Raw genomic sequence first — 16,302 nt, forward strand, 5'->3', positions numbered from 1 at the left:
TAACCTCAGGCTCCTTTTTGGACAAGTAGCAGTAGGTTGAGGGCGTTGTTACCCGGTCTTAGTCTGTGTGAATGAAAGAGTATGTCTGACCCTTACTTCTTTCTTCATTCTCCCCTCTCTTGGGGAAGCAGCATCCTGGTCCTCGCATAGCTGACCTCGACCTCTGCAGGTAACCCATGCTTCTTTGTGCTCCTAGTATTAAGCTTAATACTGTTGCGTCTCCCATACCCTGACGAGGTGGTATGGGGAACGTCCTATCCTAGAATTCCTATCTGAAGGTCTCAAGGTCAACTTCATAGGACGAGTCACACTCACCTCCTCACACTACTTATGTAGGCCACTCGTTCCTAGCGATGCTAGGAACCTGTGAGGTACAGGGGCTCCCTCTCTCTAGTGCTGCTCACTGAGGGATCGAGCCCCCGGGCAAGCCGAAGTCAGTAAGGCTGGGGACTTTCCACCCTTCCTAAGGGGTAAGTCACCCTTTGTAAATAGCGTGGTTTGTATTTCGGTTACGGAACAAATGACAAATTCGAAGATAATTTGTATTTTTCCTAACCATACAAACCTTAGCTATTTACACATATGTGCCCGCCATCCCTGACCCCCAAGTCAAGTCCTACCTCTAAGTGAAGTGAAGCAAGTCACCGGTGTGTGGAGGGGGGAGGGGTAGCAAGCTACCCTTCCCCACCCCCCGCTAACTAGCGCGGGGTAATTAACCCTCGTTAAAAACTATTGGCTCGTCATTTCAGCTGCGCTAAAAGTAAACCCTTTGTAAATAGCTAAGGTTTGTATGGTTAGGAAAAATACAAATTATCTTCGAATTTGTCATCTTAGCCGGTGGATATATATGTAGCTAACGTCTCCGACGGTCGACAGATTAAAAAAACTGGCGAGCGATCGCCGTTGTGGTTGCTGGGTGTGACCACTAGCGCCGACTGCCGGCCAGGTACCGCATATATTTCCCCAGGAATTCAGTTCTTCTCTGTCGGTTAAAATGACAACATTGGTTCCGATCGTGCTTAACCTCAAAGTTTTCAACTAATTGGTGAAGTACTTTTTTCATGGTTTTATGGCTTTCTCCGTGTTGGATTGTTCTCAAACAATAAGATCTTCAATAGAAACTCTTTTTGAAAGGAGAGAGAAATTTTTACCCTTTTTTTTTTTTCTTTTTAATCTCTCTCTGGATTTTCTATTGAGAGAGAGAGAAGATGGCCGACCCTTCCTTCAGTGTACGGAAGTGTGTTAAAGGCTTTTATTTTTTAGTAACTTTATATTTTTTATAAGCGACCTATGCCTATCCTTTGTAGGCGGTACTGACTTGGAAAACTAAGTTAAGCAACGTTGAGTCCATTCAACTTTTATATTTTATATTTTTATAGATTGGTGGGATTAATATTTTTAGAAAATATTTTAAGTGATTTTTTGTCTTTTAGAATTTATTCTTTGAATAGTCTTCGTTCTGTTTTCAAAGATGAACTAGCGTTAAGTTTATTTCTGGGTCGACCTGTGGCGCCCGGTGAAAAGTCCTTCTTGTATATCTTTTCTGATAAAACCTTCCAATTATACCAGAGAAAGATAAAAGCATGGAATGCTGAGGTTACAACCCTCGCGCGAGCACCTTTTGGGTGTCGTGTATAAAGCAAAGGCACGTGAAATCCACTATTCACAGGTTGTCTTTCATTTAGTTAATTCCTTCGTCAAAGGGATGGGCCGATACAAAGGCCCTAGCCAAACCCCCAGCGCCACACCACCCACGCCACGACGCGAGCGCCATCTGAACAACATCCTTCTTTTTGGAATACAAAGTGTTGAATTGTTTTGTTGTGCTCTCGGTCTTTTTTATCAATCGTGGATTTATTTTGTCATGTCCGAAGCTCCATCTTCACACATTCCAGTGTTAAGTACCATAGTTTGTTTTGACAGTTTTTTTATTGTACCGGGCTTTTGTTTTATATCCAGTATAGTCTGTTTTATTATTCCCATCTGGCCTTTCATGGCGGCCATTGTTTGTTCACTTGTTTGGGAATTCATCTTTGTCTGCCCGTTTAGTACTCTGTCACTTAGGTTCTTGGTTAAGTCCCTGGCCTTATGCCTTTAGAACCGTTATTATTTTTATTTTTATTTTTTTGTGTATTTATGCTCATGGTACTTTTTGCTAGTAAGTCCAGCCTACGAACGAGATAGCGATTTAGCTTTGTATTTGTTTAGTACCCGCCCCTCCGAGGCGTTCGTCACTCGACTGTGCTATTTATTTTAAGTTTTAGCAGTTGCTATTCTTCACTCGTAGTGTTTTATGGATGTACAGGTTTATTTTATACGTTTTTAATAGTGTTGTGTGTTTTTTAGTCCTGTTTTTGTGTTTAAGAGAGCGAGAGCTTTGGGTCCCCGTTTTCTGTTCGCAGTCACGAGTTACCCCTTTCTCTCGTTTTCTTTCTTAGCTCGGTGGGGGAGCGGATTTCCCGTTTTCCGTTTTGTGCGTTCAGCGGGTTCTCCCTCCCTCACCTCTCCCCCTCTGGGTGGATGATAACTTACGAGTTATTTATTTTTCGTGACTTTTCAATTGTTAGCGTTATTTTGGTCCGTGTTTCGTCCTCTCCCCGTTACGGCTCGGGAGTAGTTATGAACGTTTTCCACTCCGCCTTGAGTTATACTCCGCCATGAGGGATTCTCAATAACTTTCGTGCTATTGTTATATTTATATTGTTTACTACATGGGACGGGCTTCATATTGTTTAGATACGACCCTCCGGTGGCCCTTACTTCGGTCTCAGGCCACGGCCATATCCACAATAGCCTTTGTTATGACAACTGTGTTTGTTATTCACAATAATTATTCAGGACCTTTCTTTGTTGTGCTCTCGGTCTTTTTTATCAATCGTGGATTTATTTTGTCATGTCCGAAGCTCCATCTTCACACATTCCAATGTTAAGTACCATAGTTTGTTTTGACAGTTTTTTATTGTACCGGGCTTTTGTTTTATATCCAGTATAGTCTGTTTTATTATTCCCGTCTGGCCTTTCATGGCGGCCATTGTTTGTTCACTTGTTTGGGAATTCATCTTTGTCTGCCCGTTTAGTACTCTGTCACTTAGGTTCTTGGTTAAGTCCCTGGCCTTATGCCTTTAGAACCGTTATTATTTTTATTTTTATTTTTTTGTGTATTTATGCTCATGGTACTTTTTGCTAGTAAGTCCAGCCTACGAACGAGATAGCGATTTAGCTTTGTATTTGTTTAGTACCCGCCCCTCCGAGGCGTTCGTCACTCGACTGTGCTATTTATTTTAAGTTTTAGCAGTTGCTATTCTTCGCTCGTAGTGTTTTATGGATGTACAGGTTTATTTTATACGTTTTTAATAGTGTTGTGTGTTTTTTAGTCCTGTTTTTGTGTTTAAGAGAGCGAGAGCTTTGGGTCCCCGTTTTCTGTTCGCAGTCACGAGTTACCCCTTTCTCTCGTTTTCTTTCTTAGCTCGGTGGGGGAGCGGATTTCCCGTTTTCCGTTTTGTGCGTTCAGCGGGTTCTCCCTCCCTCACCTCTCCCCCTCTGGGTGGATGATAACTTACGAGTTATTTATTTTTCGTGACTTTTCAATTGTTAGCGTTATTTTGGTCCGTGTTTCGTCCTCTCCCCGTTACGGCTCGGGAGTAGTTATGAACGTTTTCCACTCCGCCTTGAGTTATACTCCGCCATGAGGGATTCTCAATAACTTTCGTGCTATTGTTATATTTATATTGTTTACTACATGGGACGGGCTTCATATTGTTTAGATACGACCCTCCGGTGGCCCTTACTTCGGTCTCAGGCCACGGCCATATCCACAATAGCCTTTGTTATGACAACTGTGTTTGTTATTCACAATAATTATTCAGGACCTTTCTTTGTTGTGCTCTCGGTCTTTTTTATCAATCGTGGATTTATTTTGTCATGTCCGAAGCTCCATCTTCACACATTCCAATGTTAAGTACCATAGTTTGTTTTGACAGTTTTTTATTGTACCGGGCTTTTGTTTTATATCCAGTATAGTCTGTTTTATTATTCCCGTCTGGCCTTTCATGGCGGCCATTGTTTGTTCACTTGTTTGGGAATTCATCTTTGTCTGCCCGTTTAGTACTCTGTCACTTAGGTTCTTGGTTAAGTCCCTGGCCTTATGCCTTTAGAACCGTTATTATTTTTATTTTTATTTTTTTGTGTATTTATGCTCATGGTACTTTTTGCTAGTAAGTCCAGCCTACGAACGAGATAGCGATTTAGCTTTGTATTTGTTTAGTACCCGCCCCTCCGAGGCGTTCGTCACTCGACTGTGCTATTTATTTTAAGTTTTAGCAGTTGCTATTCTTCGCTCGTAGTGTTTTATGGATGTACAGGTTTATTTTATACGTTTTTAATAGTGTTGTGTGTTTTTTAGTCCTGTTTTTGTGTTTAAGAGAGCGAGAGCTTTGGGTCCCCGTTTTCTGTTCGCAGTCACGAGTTACCCCTTTCTCTCGTTTTCTTTCTTAGCTCGGTGGGGGAGCGGATTTCCCGTTTTCCGTTTTGTGCGTTCAGCGGGTTCTCCCTCCCTCACCTCTCCCCCTCTGGGTGGATGATAACTTACGAGTTATCTATTTTTCGTGACTTTTCAATTGTTAGCGTTATTTTGGTCCGTGTTTCGTCCTCTCCCCGTTACGGCTCGGGAGTAGTTATGAACGTTTTCCACTCCGCCTTGAGTTATACTCCGCCATGAGGGATTCTCAATAACTTTCGTGCTATTGTTATATTTATATTGTTTACTACATGGGACGGGCTTCATATTGTTTAGATACGACCCTCCGGTGGCCCTTACTTCGGTCTCAGGCCACGGCCATATCCACAATAGCCTTTGTTATGACAACTGTGTTTGTTATTCACAATAATTATTCAGGACCTTTCTTTGTTGTGCTCTCGGTCTTTTTTATCAATCGTGGATTTATTTTGTCATGTCCGAAGCTCCATCTTCACACATTCCAATGTTAAGTACCATAGTTTGTTTTGACAGTTTTTTATTGTACCGGGCTTTTGTTTTATATCCAGTATAGTCTGTTTTATTATTCCCGTCTGGCCTTTCATGGCGGCCATTGTTTGTTCACTTGTTTGGGAATTCATCTTTGTCTGCCCGTTTAGTACTCTGTCACTTAGGTTCTTGGTTAAGTCCCTGGCCTTATGCCTTTAGAACCGTTATTATTTTTATTTTTATTTTTTTGTGTATTTATGCTCATGGTACTTTTTGCTAGTAAGTCCAGCCTACGAACGAGATAGCGATTTAGCTTTGTATTTGTTTAGTACCCGCCCCTCCGAGGCGTTCGTCACTCGACTGTGCTATTTATTTTAAGTTTTAGCAGTTGCTATTCTTCGCTCGTAGTGTTTTATGGATGTACAGGTTTATTTTATACGTTTTTAATAGTGTTGTGTGTTTTTTAGTCCTGTTTTTGTGTTTAAGAGAGCGAGAGCTTTGGGTCCCCGTTTTCTGTTCGCAGTCACGAGTTACCCCTTTCTCTCGTTTTCTTTCTTAGCTCGGTGGGGGAGCGGATTTCCCGTTTTCCGTTTTGTGCGTTCAGCGGGTTCTCCCTCCCTCACCTCTCCCCCTCTGGGTGGATGATAACTGACGAGTTATTTATTTTTCGTGACTTTTCAATTGTTAGCGTTATTTTGGTCCGTGTTTCGTCCTCTCCCCGTTACGGCTCGGGAGTAGTTATGAACGTTTTCCACTCCGCCTTGAGTTATACTCCGCCATGAGGGATTCTCAATAACTTTCGTGCTATTGTTATATTTATATTGTTTACTACATGGGACGGGCTTCATATTGTTTAGATACGACCCTCCGGTGGCCCTTACTTCGGTCTCAGGCCACGGCCATATCCACAATAGCTTTTGTTATGACAACTGTGTTTGTTATTCACAATAATTATTCAGGACCTTTCTTCTCCCTCCGGCCTCACCGGAGATCGTAAATACGCTTTACTATAACCTAAGCTTTAGACTTTAGCTGCGGCTTAGCTTTTTATCTTTCACAATGGAATTATTAGCCACAATTGAATTATTCAGGGCATCTCATTATCCTCTGGCGTCACCGGAGGTCGCCCAAAAACTTCACACTTATAGTTGCCTTAGCTAATTAGCTAAGGCTCCTTTATTCAGGACATTTCATTACGCTCCGGCCTCACCGGAGCTCCGGCTTCACAGGAGGTCGCCCATACACTTCACAATTATATTTGCCTGGCCTTTAGCTAAGGCTGGTGTTTATATTTATTTTAAGGGCATGTCACTGCTTCCCCGACCCTTGGAGGTCGGCGGATTGCTTTAAGTTAATTATCCTTATGTCATTAACAGACATTAGGTGCATTACAAATATACAGACAATTGAATATTAAAGTGCCAACAATGGTATGGGGCGGTATCAACTTAAAGTTAATATTCGGTTGTTTGGTCAATGCAATATGGGTGCTCAGGGAATTCAGTGAGTGCCGGAACTCTAAATAATAGGTTTTTTATCCCCTTATCAGAGTTTCAAGAAACACCAGACTCATGTCTCCTTTCTTTTACAGAAGGCCCGTTGTACTGCTGAAGGATGCCCTGCCTCGTTCAGCAACCCCGTTGGGCATGACCTCTGCCGGTCTCATGCTCACTGCTCCATTCCCTTTATCCAGGAACCGGGACAGGCCCAATACCCAGTTTGGTTCCCGGATTTGTGCTCGCTCTGTTACGAGCTGTCGTCAGTTCTGCTGAATGATGATGTAAGTGAGTTTTCCCTTTGTTCCTTATTTCTCATTGGCAGACACTAATATAGACATGAATATGATATACACAGTATATTTGGGAGGGCAAACCCCCTCCTCCATCACTAATCACTGCAAATCTTACAGGCCGATGATGTCTCTCTTCGTTCAGCAAGGGCTACTCTTCGTCCGTGGGTGTCGGGCTTTGGCAGGAATGCCCCCGTCTGGCGCACCCTATCTCCTCGATGGGGACATGGCCTCCCGCCTCTTCCTAGGCTCGACTACTGCTGCAGTCTCCCCTGACCTTGCTGCCCCTTTAATTGAAGAAGTCAGGGCTACCATTTCCGTGGAGGACGAACCCCTCGTACCGATGGACATGGCGGGTCTGGATATAGACGTAGAACCCAGGGACGAGTAGGTAAGTGGTGCCGAGTTGGTGGAAACCCTTTTCTCTCCTACTCCCTCTCCTACCTCTTCCTTTCTAGGTTTTGATAACTCTAAGGCTTCTCCTCGGGATCCCTTTGCCTCCGTACGACCCAAGGTGAAGCCACTTCGAACTTATAAGACTTCAGCTTTGCCAGTATCAACGTCACCGGTCCCCGGACCCTCGACAGCTCCTGATATTCATATTGCTCCTCGTAAAACCACTACTCCTAAGAAGTCTAAATCTACCAAATCCAAGAAAAAACCAACGGGTGACTTTCAGGTACCCTGGGCTGATCTCCTCCCCATCCAACTGATCAAAGGATTGGTCAGGGATCAAGTTCAACATCACTCTGGTGCAATAACAGAGATTAAGGATATGATGGCTACTCTGATCCGCGCCGGAACTCAGTTTCCTCCCCCTTCTGCTCCAGACGCATCGAAGCTGCCGCCCTTCGATAAAAACAATCCTTGGCGGTTTGCCTTGCATGCTCCATTCGTAGATGGTTCCCTAACTCTGGAGGGCATGGGCACCAGCCCTCTAGAGGACCTGGAGTTCTATCCCCCGGGCCTAGCATTCCCGTTCAATGGTTTTGTACGGTTAAAGGAACATGCATTGGTCCGTATGGACAAGGTACCGAAGGAAACGGTCATATTTCCAAAAGAGCAGGCCCAGGCTATCTGGGCCAGAACACTATCAGAGTGGGGGTGTATTAACTCCAAGCTCACCCCACACAAAGGTTCCTACACTATTTTTACGACAGCGGCCTCCATCTCTTTGCCGCTCATAGACAAAGTCACAGAGCTGACTATACAGGCCATCAAGGAAGGCTCTTCCATGCCGGCTCTCAAGGAGACGGACCCCACCTCTTTGCTTATTCCGGGTACCTCGGCAGCCTGGGATGCTGCGGCTTCTACCTTCACGGTGGGGAAACTAGACCCGGACTGTGCCTCTACTCTTTTCTCTGAGAAGCTTCCCAGATTAATAGAGAGTCTTCTCAAAACTGAGTTCGAGACCTGTACTAGACTTGCTAGGTCTCTCCAATCCATCACCTCCATGGAGTCCCTAGCATCTCTTTACCCAGAGGAAACGCTGTTCAGAGTCGCCACAAAGAACCAGCTGCTATCCTACCAAATAGATCTCCATGACTTCTGGTCAGCTCGGGTTAGTTGCAGGAAGTTCGTTCTGTCGGAGGCCACCATCAGGCATGAGCCGAACAGACTGGTAGCGTCCTCCTGCTGGGGTAAGACCCTCTTCCCTCAGACCGAGGTGGATAAGGTTCTTCAGGACGCAGCGAGGGCAAACCAGAATTTGCAGGTAAGGTGGGGTCTCTCAGCCAAAAAGAGTTTCGAACCCCAGAGACACACGTTCTTCAAGAAGAAGCAGAGGTTTAGTCCTTACAAGGCGACCCGGGGTACCTCGTCCCCATAGCCTTCCGCGGCCTCGACTTCTTGACAACAGGCGACTCCTCAGCAGGTAGTCTACCTCGCTGCTCCCCCTGGTACACAGCCCAACCCCTCTTGGATGCCCTCACCTGCATACAACCCTGCCTACGAATCCTCCGGTTCCTTTCGTGGATACCAAAGAGGGAGTTTCAGAGGTAGAGGACAGTTCCGCCAACGCGGCGGGCCTAGAGCAAGGGGTTCCCGTGGAGGGAGGGGCCCTAAGTTCACTCCCTCCCAATGATGTGATGCCGGTAGGAGGGAGACTTTATCACTTCCCGGACCATTGGACCTTCAGTCCATGGGCTCACAGCATAATATCAAGGGGCTTGGGTTGGAAATGGTCACAGGGATCCCCTCCTCCACCGGTGACCTTCTTCCAGAGACCCACTCCCATCCTGGAAGAGTACACGGCGGAGTTACTCAAGAAGAGAGCAATCAAGCGGGTTCGATCCCTGAAATTCCAAGGCCGCCTGTTTACAGTCCCGAAGAAAGACTCGTCGGCGTTGAGGGTAGTTCTGGACTTGTCGAAGCTCAACTCTTACATCCTTTGCGACAAGTTCCGTATGCTGACTATCTCTCAGGTACGGACCTTACTTCCCCGTGGGGCCGTCACCACCTCTATCGATCTTACCGACGCCTATTATCATGTCCCAGTAGCTCGAAACTTCTCTCCTTACCTAGGCTTCCGTCTCGGCAAGAGAGCCTTCGCATTCAAAGTCATGCCCTTCGGTCTCAGCATTGCCCCCAGGGTATTCACGAAACTGGGGGAGACGGTGCTCGAGCAACTCAGACACCAAGGGATACAAATCGTCGCCTATCTGGACGATTGGCTCATTTGGGCCCAGTCGCACCAGGAATGCAACAGAGCTACGTCGAAGGTACTGTACTCCATTTTCTCGCCAAACTGGGCTTCCAAGTCAACCTCCGGAAGTCCCGCCTACAACCATCAAGCCTCTTCGAATGGTTAGGCATCCGTTGGGACCTCTCAAAGCACAAGCTCTCCCTTCCCCCCAAGAAGGTGAGGGAGATAGCTTCCAAGGTCAGGAACTTTCTCAAACACAAACAGGTGTCCAGAAGAGCTTTAGAACGAATCCTCGGCCTACTCCAGTTTGCCTCACTGACCGATCTCCTATTAAAAGCCAAACTCAAAGACATCAATCGAGTTTGGAGAAAGAGGGCGACAATACCTTTAAGAGACAAGACCTCGAAGATCCCCTCTGTCTTGAAAATGAGACTACAACCATGGTCCGATCGGAGGAACCTCTCCAAGTCGGTTCCTCTACAGTTCCCCTCTCCACAAGTGACAATTCATACCGACGCGTCTCTGAGGGGTTGGGGGGGTTACTCCCAACATCAGATGTTTCAGGGCTCTTGGTCACCCGCCATGAGACAGTTCCATATCAATGTTCTCGAAGCCATGGCGGTTTTCTTGACCCTGAAGAGAATCTCCCCTCCGAGGTCGACCCACATCAGAGTAGTCTCAGACAGCACGGCCGTAGTCCACTGCCTCAACAGGGGGGGGGGGGGGGGGTCCAAATCACCCAACCTGAATCAGATCCTGGTCACTATCTTCACCTTGGCAGCCAACAAAGACTGGTTCCTGTCAGCAACTCACCTAGCAGGAGTCCAGAATGTGATAGCAGACTCATTATCCAGGACGAGCCCACTGGAATCGGAGTGGTCCCTGGACATGCACTCCTTCCGGTGGATACTCAGGCTGGTTCCAGGTCTCCAGGTAGATCTATTCGCGACCCGACTCAATCACAAACTCCCATGTTATGTGACGCCGAACCTGGACCCTCAGGCTTATGCCATGGACGCATTAACCCTGGATTGGAACCATTGGCAGAAGATCTTCTTATTCCCTCCAGTGAATCTTCTACTGAAAGTCTTGCACAAACTCCGCTCCTTCAACGGTGCAGTAGCTTTAGTGGCACCTCACTGGCCAAAGAGCAGTTGGTTTCCTCTCCTCCTCGAGTTGAAACTCCGTCCCTTCCGGATCCCATTCCCCAAACTGACCCAGGTGGTCCAAACTCGGACTGTGTCAGATTCCTCAAGGATAGCCAAAACCCTAACTTTGTGGATTTCATGAAGTTTGCGGCGCGTAGGGACGCAAACATCGACCCAGATAATGTCCTCTTTATAGAATCGGACAAAAGGGACTCAACGATTCGCCAATATGATTCGGCGGTTAAGAAACTAGCGGATTTCTTAAGGACTTCAGACCATTCGGTTATGACTCCTAATTTAGCCATCTCCTTCTTTAGGTCCATATTTGACAAAGGCCTAGCAGCTAGCACTATAACCACCATTAAGTCAGCTCTGAGGAAAGTCTTCCTGGTCGGGTTTAACATTAACCTGGCGGAGTCTTATTTCTCATCTATTCCAAAAGCATGTGCTAGGCTTCGACCTTCGGTTCGTCCTCAAAAGGTCTCTTGGTCTCTAAATGATGTCCTCAAACTGGCCTTCGACACGGACAACGAATCCTGCTCTTATATCACTCTTCTTAGGAAGACTTTATTTCTAACAGCTTTGGCCTCGGGTTCCAGAATCTCAGAACTAGCAGCTCTCTCACGAAACTCAGAGAACATGGATTTCCTCCCTTCAGGTGAGGTACTTCTTTCACCAGACAGGGCGTTCCTAGCTAAGAACGAGGACCCCCAAAATAGGTGTTCCCCTTGGAAGATTATTCCTCTTCTCCAAGATACTTCTCTATGTCCGGTCACCACTCTCAGGGCCTTTTTAGCCAGGACTGCTACCCGATCGGCTGGCCCCTTGTTTATCAGAGAACAAAGAGGTACCATTTCCATACGTGGCATTAGGCAACAGATCCTATACTTCATTAAACAAGCCAATCCGGGATCATTTCCCCATGCTCATGATATCCGATCGATAGCTACCTCCATCAACTATTTCCAGAATATGGACTTTGATAACCTTAAGAAGTACACGGGTTGGAAATCTCCTATGGTCTTCAAACGCCACTATCTAAAGAACTTACAGGCTCTTAAATACCCAACGGTTGCAGCTGGGAGCCTTATCTCTCCCCATTGATCTTTTGTTCTTCCTTTTCATCCATCTCTTCTCTTCTCCCTCCTACCCGCCACTCGCACCACGACGCCGCTTCCTTGGTGGTTCGTTAGCCCTAAGTTTATTACATATTAGGTTAATATGATTGTAACTATTATTGTTTTCCGTTGTTATAAGGTTGGGATATTCTTAGCCATGTCAGTTTTGTTGCATGTTTTCCTCTGATACTCAGAGGTTTCCCTGTTATCATGTTTGTTTAACCTTACTCTCACTATGCCCTGTGGCTAGTTTATGTTTTATGCCTACTTACCTTTATTATATATGATTTTCTTTACATGGTGTTGTTTCTCTCCCCTTATTAAATTAGTAGTTATTGTTGGCTTGGAAGGCATTCTCTGGTACATTTTCACCGGCCGCCACAGGTCGACCCAGAAAAGGGATTTTGACGAAGGAAAAATCTATTTCTGGGGAGAGACCTGTGGCGCCCGGTGAAACCCTTCCCCTTTATTTTACACGATCCCACCCTTTCCTTTCCAAGCCATCAGGGCCAATACAGAAGGATGTTGTTCAGATGGCGCTCGCGTCGTGGCGTGGGTGGTGTGGCGCTGGGGGTTTGGCTAGGGCCTTTGTATCGGCCCATCCCTTTGACGAAGGAATTAACTAAATGGAAGACAACCTGTGAATAGTGGATTTCACGCGCCTTTGCCTTATACATGACACCCAAAAGGTGCTCGCGCGAGGGGTGTAACCTCAGCATTCCATGCTTTTATCTTTCTCTGGTATAATTGGAAGGTTTTATCAGAAAAGATATACAAGAAGGACTTTTCACCGGGCGCCACAGGTCTCTCCCCAGAAATAGATTTTTCCTTCGTCAAAATCCCTTTTATGCTACGCAGTTTGCTCTCTATCGTTACGATAGAAAGAGAATCACGGTGTCACTTTGCAGAAGAGTTAATCGATTTTGACGTTTAGTTTATTCTTCTTACAAACTGGAGTTTTTTTTTTTCAAATACTTTTTAAAAGGAACATGTTATTTTGCATTTCTTAGTCCTTTTAGTATTTTTCTTTAGTCAAATAACCTTTTATTGACGATGAGTAAATGAGCCAATACTCTTGTGACAAGAACCGTGTGTCATTGAAGAGAGAGAGAACGATCCAAATCTTTGTTCTCGTCCCAAGTCTCTAAACAAGGAGTTTGGGAGTGAGTATCATCGTTCTCGATTCAGTTATTTACTCTCAGTCCAAGTCTCTGTACAGAGAGAAAGAGAGAGAGAGGATAAAACGTAGTCATTCACGTTCTAGTTTTTGTTCTCATCCCAAGGCACTGTACAGTGAGAGATAGAAAACGTAGGCCTTAGCGATCTAGTTTTTTAGTCTCCTCCCAAGTCACTGATCATTTTCAACTTTATATATTTCCATTTTATTATATATATGTATATGTTTATTAATTTTTGCATGTGTGATACATTATGTACTAATGAGCTTACATTATACTGTAGGACATATTTCGCAATTCTAAGCTTTTGATTTAAGGGAGAATTGCTTGCTTCAGATAAAAATCAGCTTTATTCATGTCTAATGTGAAATTATTAAAAAATGCGTCAGTGAAGAAAGTGCGAAAAACATGTTCACTGTTGTGGAGGGTTCGTCTGTTCGTGCTTGTCGCTTACCCAGTCCAAGAACACTTTCAAGCTCCTCAAACCCTGGGAGAAGGCATGTCACAAGACCAAAGGGAGCGAGAGGCTTTAATCAACGAACAGACGTTCCCTCAAAGGTATCAGACGTTGCCCCTCAAGCACGTCCTTACCATAAGACAGGAACCTTGGATGTAGAGGTAACCTTTAGGGATGGCAGGTCCCCCAGCTACCACCATTGGACAAGGCAACAGACTGACGGGGCAGAACCTTTGGCGGTAGAAGGGCTCCGTTCAGGGTATTGCGTCCCGTTCATGGACTGTATCCCCTCTCTGATCAAGGCTTCGATGGGTTCCCGGACATACCTTCTCTTGCGAGAAGATGTGCTAAAGAGGACAGAGAAGAATGCTATCAAGAAAATCATAGAAGGATCTCTAGGTTTTCTTGAGCAACCGTTTCCTAATGGAGAAACTGATGGGATGTAGGAGACCCGTCATAGATCTTTCCCGCTTAAACAGTTTCTTTTTATAGACCTTATTCAAGATGGAAACACCAAGCACAGTTATCCAGGCAGTTAGTCTTAACGACTTCATTTTGTCCATAGACTTACTGAACATATACTTCCAGATACAAGTCTCCTTGGGGTCAATTAAGTGTTTCCTGTTCTCCTTTCAAGGAAAGCTTTACCATTTCAAAGAGCTGTGTTTTGGCCTGTCAACAGCTGCATAGGTCTTCACTCTGGTCTCTTGGCCACACGCCATGGGAATCAGTGTCTTACATTACCTGGACGAGTGACTGTTACTGGCGTACTCAAAGGCTCGACTGATCCTCATTGAGGATCTCAAATTTTGCTGAGATCTGGGGGATCAGACTAAATTATGGGGACTCAAGTCTTAAACAGCAGTGTCGTTATTGGTACCTTGGCAAGGACCTAGACTCGGTCGAAGCCAGAGTACTGTATTTTCAGCCGCAGACAGAATCCAGAGTAAAGATCTGGCTGTAATTTTAGTTATCTATAAAGGTTTTAAAGGTTATAGATGCAGTCTGAGTAAAGATCTGGCAGTAATTTTTGTCTTTTGGAAGTTTTGTAAATGTTATAGACAACTTCAAGAAGTACTCACCTTTAACAGAAACTTCTTGTACATCTTGTACTTCTCCAGTAAAGTTAGTGCTCTTCGGGAAAATGCATCTGCGATCAGTGCAGTGGGCGTTAAAGAGTCAGTTGTCCCAATCATCTGGCTCTTCATCTGCTCTATTGAGAATTCCACATGATGTAAAGTTAGACCTTTCCTGTTGGATTAAAAAGAATAGTTGGCCATAAAATTTGTACAGGCCCATCCTTTAGACTTCTTCCTGTTCTCGGATGCTTCTCGCCAAAGGCTATCCATCTTCAAAGGGAAAAAAGTGTCAGGATTATGGACACCAGACAACAAGTTTGGTATAAACTACTTAGATATGAAAGCAGCATACTTAGCCTTACCCGACTTTCAGAGTACCTTCAGGGTGGCGGAGGGTTTTCCACCACCGGAAGCTAATTACTGGCTACTGCCGACACCTCATTATGAGTTTTAACAGCCAAGTTCAAGCTGTGTTCGAATCAGTGTCCTATTAAATAACTCTGGTTTGTACGTTTAGGAAAATACGAATTACTTTTAGGGTTTGTGATTTTTTATTTTCACTTTGTTTTTTCTCAAGTTTCTAATGACCATTGATGTTATGATGCCAAATGATTATCAATCATTCATTTATTCAAATAGACATAAATAGGGTCTTTTACTGAAGTACTTTAAGAATAATAATAATAATAAGAATGATGATATGGTAATAATACTATAATATTGAAAATAAAGATAAGTAAATATTAGAATTTTGAAAGTAATTCTGTCACTATTTCACCAAATACCTTATGACAATTATGTAAACTATACAGTACTGTATTTAAAGCACCTAGAAATGATTTATTACTAAAAGTGATGCAATTATTCCAAAATATTATCAGATATTGACTATTTCAGGCTCTTGATGCAGACGTCCGTTTTTGTACCCTGCGATACAAAAGAAGACATGCCACCTACAGCGACTCACGGCTGGGAAGACAAATGTGATTCCTTGTGATGGCCCCCTGCCCTATGGGGACTGCCGACATTGTCTTATCTGACTGCGTCATTACTTAACTCTTATTACATACAGTACGAATATACTGTCGTGCTGTTTGTCAAAATGTGGATATGGGTGAGTAATCAAGGTGTAGGATAGGATACCTGAAAGTGATTGCTTTTGTCAGCTTATGTACAATGGCTACTTTCCTCTTGGTAAGGGTAGAGGAGACTCTTTAGCTATGGTAAACAGCTCTTCTAGGAGAAAGGCACTACAAAATCAAACCATTGCTTTCTAGTCTTGGGTACTGCTATAGCCTCTGTACAATGGTCTTCCACTACCTTGGGTTAAGAGTTCTCCTGTCTTCGGTTAGAGTTCTCTTGCTTTAGAGTACATTCAGGCACACTATTCTATCTATTACCGTTGACTGGCCAGACAGTACATTAGATCCTTCTCTTTAGTTACGGTTCACTTTCCCTCTGCCTACACATACACAGATTCTCCTCTGTCCTCATACACCTGACAACACTGAGATTACCAAATAATTCTTCTTCACCCAAGGGGTTAACTACTGTACTGTTTGTTCCATAACTAAAATACATACCATGCTTTGTTCCGTAACTGAAATACAAACCACGCTATTTAATATGGGTTATTACTTCGGCGTAGCTGAAATGACGAGCCATTAGAATTTTAATGAGGGTTTACTACCCCACTGCTAGTTAGCTGGGGGGGTAGGGAGGGGTAGCTTGCTTAACACCCCCCCCCCCCCTTCACACACCTGTGAATACTTCACTTTGCTTTTGGCTCGGGTGATGAACAGACGTGTCTGCTCTCACCCTCACTTGACTGCCATTAATCTGTTTTTGCTTTCTCTTTTTCAACAGTGTGTGAAGTTGTCCTCTATTAATAATGCGTCCTGATCATCCTACCAGCGGACCTACCAG

General features: G+C 44.6%; 2 long non-coding RNA genes across 3 annotated transcripts in view; both read left to right on the top strand.

Moving 5' to 3' along the window:
* The window catches only part of LOC137625691 (uncharacterized), a 65,103-nt gene that overhangs the window by 14,632 nt on the left and 34,169 nt on the right, over positions 1–16,302 (top strand). For both annotated transcript variants that reach the window (XR_011040866.1, XR_011040867.1), the window contains exon 3: positions 15,274–15,490. This is a non-coding gene — a long non-coding RNA (uncharacterized lncRNA). The remainder of the gene's footprint in view (positions 1–15,273; positions 15,491–16,302) is intronic.
* On the top strand, positions 1,966–4,471 carry LOC137625690 (uncharacterized). Its single transcript, XR_011040865.1, has 3 exons — positions 1,966–2,226; positions 2,904–3,254; positions 3,932–4,471. It is a non-coding gene; the product is annotated as an uncharacterized lncRNA (long non-coding RNA).

Source organism: Palaemon carinicauda, chromosome 32 (genome assembly GCF_036898095.1).
Source record: "Palaemon carinicauda isolate YSFRI2023 chromosome 32, ASM3689809v2, whole genome shotgun sequence".
Taxonomy (NCBI): Eukaryota; Metazoa; Arthropoda; class Malacostraca; order Decapoda; family Palaemonidae; genus Palaemon; species Palaemon carinicauda.